Source organism: Chiloscyllium punctatum, chromosome 5 (genome assembly GCF_047496795.1).
Source record: "Chiloscyllium punctatum isolate Juve2018m chromosome 5, sChiPun1.3, whole genome shotgun sequence".
Lineage (NCBI taxonomy): Eukaryota > Metazoa > Chordata > Chondrichthyes > Orectolobiformes > Hemiscylliidae > Chiloscyllium > Chiloscyllium punctatum.
In genome coordinates this window covers 109,293,852-109,299,851 of record NC_092743.1, presented here as the reverse complement: position 1 = coordinate 109,299,851, position 6,000 = coordinate 109,293,852, and positions in this window count along the sequence as shown.

The following is a 6,000-nucleotide window of genomic DNA, read 5'->3' as shown; positions in this document are numbered from 1 at the left end:
TGAGGGCATAAATAAAAGCTGTCATCCCCCCCACCTCCCCACCCCCATTGTAATCTAATACAGCAAATCTTATCTATGTCCTCTCCATAGTCTTGTCTATTTCCTAAACATTGGTGCCCAAAAATCGAACACAATACGCGAGCTGAAACCAACTGATACTGTATAAATGTTCATCTCGAATTCTGTAACGTTATACTCGATGTTTATATTTATGTGGGGGACATAACCTAGAACCTTCAATGTACAGTATATACTTTGCATCAGTGCTCAAGGGTGCTTTCAACATCAGTTTTGCACCTCATTGCCCGTGGCCCAAATGAAGAAATAATCACATTTTCCGTGACAGTTGTCTCAGTGGAAGCAACTGTCGCCGGTAGCCGCGGGGTAACTCGGCATTCAGTCAAGTCTATTAAAACAGTTATTTAACTTGTGTTAGAAATTGCGTAAAACTCATCCACAAAACCTGTGTTATTTTGGAGCAGTGTTCTTTGGCCTTAAAACGAATAGTTTGACGGCTTTGAGCTGCATTCTAATTGGGCCATTTATCTCAACAGTTTAGAAAATACGATCATTTTTCTAAAGATTCCGATTGTTTAAAAAGCAAACTGTATTTATAGAAGGAAAAAAAATAGATTAAATAGCAGAGAACATAAGGGAGGTGGGGAGAGGGTAATCCGCCCTGGCTTTACATAAAACTTCCAGAATTACAGCGTGGGAGCTGTCGAGGTTAAAAACAAAACCTCCAAAACTCCAGATGTTGAGACTCGTTCACTCTCTTTAACAGATGTGGTTAGTGTGACCGAGACTCCGTCCGTTAGTTATGCGGAGAAGGAGCTTAGCTTCTTTCTATGGTTTGAACAAATCAGCCGTTCAAATCCGTTCCTTAACCGCCAGGGTGAGGTTTCAGGAACAACGAACCGTTTCTGACATTGGTGAAGTTAGAACTGTTTTTATTTTAAAGTCTCGCAGGACGCCATTGTGGGGGGGGAAGAGTGACTGTGAACTTTGAAAAGTAAAGTTTGACGTTTTTTTTTCACCGAGTTCGTTGAAAAGTCCCGTAACCAGTCATTCGTGAATAATACAGACAGCTGGAGATTGTCGGGGATACAATACCGATGTCACATCCGAACTGGGAGGGGGTATTACAGTCATTAAAGTTTTTAATTCATTTGGAATTTTACTGAACGGTGTGAACATGGAACTTGGGAGGTGGAGTAGCCATTTACCCTTCAAGTCTGCTCTGCCATTGTAACAGATCATGGCTGGTGTGGTTGTGGTCTCGGATCCACTCTCCCATCTGCTCCTTCATTACCTTCGACTCCCCGGTCCAACAAAAATCGAACTCAGCTTTCCACTAATAGATGAGAATTCCGTGGACTAACAACTCTCTGAGAGAGAGAAAAAAAATGATCGGTATCTCTGTCTTAAATGGAAGCTCCCTGTGCTCCCTAGTTCTAGTTACCCCAACTAGAGGAATCCTACTATCCAATTTCTCTCCTGAAATTAATTCGTTTCAGTAAGATATTCATTATTCTAATTCCAAGTGGTAAAAAGCTGATTTATCTTCAGCTTTTCTTAACTAAATATGCTCTTCATCCCAGGTATAAATCGAGTGAACCTTCTCCGAACTGCTGCGAGTGTGTGTATATATACAAATTAAAGTAAGATCAAAACTTAGCACAGTAGGCCAGATATTTTGTTCATCAAAGACCTGTACAGCTATAGGAAACCTCCCCACGTTATATTCCAATTTGCTTTCCCAAAAAACTCACTTTGTTTTCCTAATCACTTATTGTACCCGCATGCTAACATTTACTGAGGCATCGGTCAGGATTCTGAGCTCTCTGCACTGCAGAATCCTGCAATTACTTTCCATGTGAACAATTTGCCACTTTTCTCCGTTTCCTGCCAAAGTGAACAAGATCACAATTTCCCACTTTTTTTTGTTTCATCTGTAAATTGTTTTAGCAAATCACGTAATGAATGTAAATGAATTTGCAGACTCTTTATTTCCTCAATAATTTAGTTTTCTATTAACATTAGTGCCATCAAATAATTTATCTTCCACATATTTGATCCATTCATCCAAGTTATTAATATAGATTGGAAATAGTTGAAGCCTCAGCTCTGATCCCGTCTATACACTAAATGCAGCTTGCTAACCCCCCAAAAAGACCCCTTTGTCCCTACTCTCCGTTTTCAATCTTTTATCCAACGCCTTGTTTCTCCCGAGATTTGACTAGATCCTTGTTAAATAGTGACTTTAATCATCTCCATTCTACTTATAAAGAATTTGAGAGCAAAACGAACGACAAAAGTTCAGAGAGGTGAAGTCTATTGAAACTCGAGGCTTTATGTACGATAAGCTGTCAATATTTACACTGGTACGGTACAAGACAGATTCTAAGAGTTCTACATGTTTTATATCAGCAATTTTGTAAGTTGCAATTTAAGTGCAAATTAACGGAGTTTTATTTCTAGATCTTTTGCTACAGGTTATAGAAAAGAAAATGTTTGTTTAATCTTTAATTCAACACCTTAACTGTTTAAATATGATACATGATAAATGCGCCCTTAGTTGTACCTGAATATGGGGAAATTAAAGCATATCGCCCCGATAGGTTGCTGGGTTAATGCGGTGTCCAAATTTGAACAATTTTGTTTTTAAAAATACAAAAACTGCAAGGTACAAAACGCGAATAACTCGCGAGCATGGCTGGCTGATATTTCTGATGAAAGTATGCGAAATTCAGTGAATTAAGTTCGCGTTGAAACGCAGGATGTAATTTACAGGGGGAAAAAATCAGCAAGAAATTGAGCCAGAGACGATTCGACTCACCTCAGTCGGTGTCTCTTTCATTCACGTGAATTTTTGTTTATCGGTAATTTACTCCTTATTTGTACGAATGAATCGCATTTGCCACAAAATAATGGTCATATTTGACAAGTGTTCATTTACAAAGAGATCCCAATTAAAGGCTGCGCTCACATTGAACAGTGAATGGGTTTAAGTGATTAATCAATTTTGACAGTCAATGAAGACCAACTTGGCTGTTACTGAACTGGCATTAAACCCGCTAACACAAAATCGCTAAATATAAAAAAAAGTCCAACTTGTCTGAAGCTTTTAAAATAAATGCAGTTGCATTGATCATCAACTCCAAGCGCTTGTTCTAACTTAGTGTGATTAATGCTTCTTTGCGTTTCAACGTAAGGCGATATTGGAACTGCCTCAGCATGACCAGACAAAGAGAAGTGATCGGACTGTTATTTGCCTTGACGATCACACAGTCCGAGGCCCCTGTCCACTTATCACAGAATCCCTACAGTGTTAAAAGAGGTCATTCGGCCCGTCTTGTCCGCATTTGCCGCGGCTAATCCACCTCACCTGCAAACTAGGGACAATTTAGCACGGCCAATCCACTGTAACCCGCACATTTTTGGATTGCGGGAGGAAATTAGAGCACACGGCGGAAACCCACACATCAAATCTGGCGTTGTGAGCCAGCGTTGCTAACTACCGAGCCACGGTGCCTCCTAAAGTTTAGGGCAGAGGAAGGATTCTGGATAAAACTATAAAGGGAGGCAGCCAGAGTGAACATTTCTACCGGTCGTTGAGAAATGGCTTTTGTCGAGCATGGATCTGGAATGTTACTGTCATGTTCACGATAGTTGGTAAAGGGACTGAGTTTACATGAACAGTGCGGGTTACCGACTTACAAATAGTTGGCGTTCTGACCACTTAATCCTTTATTCCCCTTGAGGAGAGCACACCTCTCGAACAATATACATAACATTCCCGTTAGTTTGCTGTCCTTTCCACTTGTAACGGTTCTGAGTATATGATGCGGAGGACAAAGTTAAAAAGTTACAGTGTCATGCAACTGAAATGATACATTGAACAAACCTCGATTGTTGTTAAGTCTTTCATATTTTAGAATGGTTTCCAAGTTTTGCTTAATTAATATGTAAATCTGAGTCTCGATTGCTGTTAAGTCTTTCATCTTTTAGAATGGTTTCCAAGTTTTGCTTAATTAATATGTAAATCTGAGTTTGTTCAAAAGATCATTTCAGTTGCATGACATTGTAATCTTTTGCTTTAAATTCTGTATCTATGGTCTGCTCCACAGCCAACTGATGAAGGAGTAGCGCTCAGAAAGCTAGTATTTTCTAATAAACCTGCTGGACTATAACCTGGTGTTGTGTGATTTTAAGCTTCGTTCTGAATATATGCAGTAGAGAGAATATTTTTGTCAACAAAATTCATTGCATTACAAGTTTTAGAAAAATGTATGAACTGACAAAATCAACAACTTTTAAGATATATATTGCATATGGAATCACAGAATTGTCTGTGAAGTAAAGTTGAGCATAAGCAAGCTAAGATGTCATATAGTCATAGAGTCATTGAGATGTACAGCATGGAAACAGATCCTTCAGTCCAACTGGTCCATGCCGACCAGATATCCCAACCTAATCTAGTCCCACCTGCCAGCACGGCCAATTTATCCCGCCAAACCCTTCCTATTCATATACTCATACAGATGCCTTTTTAATGTTGCAATTGTACAAGCCTCCACCACATCCTCTAGCAGCTCATTCCATACACGTACCACCCTCTGCTAGAGAAGGTTGCCCCTTAGGACTCTTTTATAACTTACCCCTATCACCCTAAACCTATGCCCTCTAGTTCTGGACTCCACCATCCCAGGGAAAAGACTTTTTCTATTTATCCTAGCCATGTCCCTCATGATTTTATAAACCTCTGTATTTTGTAATTAGCCATAGTCATCTCTCACAAGTGAAGAGAAAAATCTGTTACGTATAGCTTGAGGACATTACTCAACAAAAGTGACAGGCAGGCAGACCTCCACGTTCTGCTACAGCCCGGAAGGAGATCAACATTCTCCAACATAACACACTGACCACCCTGCTCTGCTGTCAATAAGTTGTACTGCTGAGACCGTAAAACTGACGCCATGTGACATCTGGAATATGGCCATTATTGGCTTCAAGAAAAAAACTTCCCAGACTCTTTTTCCTTCACGGGCATTTATTAGCCAACCTTAATTGCCCTTGCGTATATTCTGTTTTCATTGTAGAATTAATAGACGGCGTCAGTGCTACTGAATCTTGTCAGCAATTTAATTACCAAAATACACCTATAATCCTTGACTATAAAGAGAGCTAAAGAGAGAGCTAAAGAGATCTTAGCCGTTCAAAATGATCGTTGATTATTGTAATTGTAGATATTTGATGCATTTGTCTTAATTTTCGAAAACTCATTAGATTTTGGGAAGATTCCTTTTAATTGGAAAATAACAATTATAATTCTTTTATTCGAAAGGGGACAAAGAAAGGAAACAGGAAGCTAAAGGCCAATTAACTTAACATCTGTAATAGGGAAAACATTAGAAGTTATTATTAAAGATTTGGATAAGTTCAAATAATCAGACAGAACCACATGGTTTTGCCGAAGAGATCAAATTTAAATAATTTATTGGAGTTCTTTGAAGAAGTAACTCGTACTGTAGATAAAGGTGCTCTCGTGGATATATTACACTTAGTTTTTCAGAAGGCATTCGATGCCGATTAGTCATGTCGTCATACAGATGTACAGCACGGAAGCAGACCCCTCAGTCCAACTCATCCATGCCGACCAGATATCCTGAATAATTCTAGTTCCGTTTGCCAGTATTTGGCCCATATCCCTCTAAACTCTTCCTATTCATATACCCATCCAGATGCCTTTTAAATGCTGTAATGCACCAGCCTCCACCACTTCCTCTGGCAGCTCATTCTATATGCACCACTTTGTGAAAACATTGCTCTTGGGTCCCTTTTAGATCTTTCCCTCTCACCTTAAACTTATGCCCTTTAGTTTTTGACTCTCACACTCAGGGAAAAGACCTTGTCTATTTACCCTCATGGTTTTATAAACCTCTGTAAGGTCACCCCTCAGCCTCCGACGCTCCAGGGAAAATAGCCCCAGCCCATTCA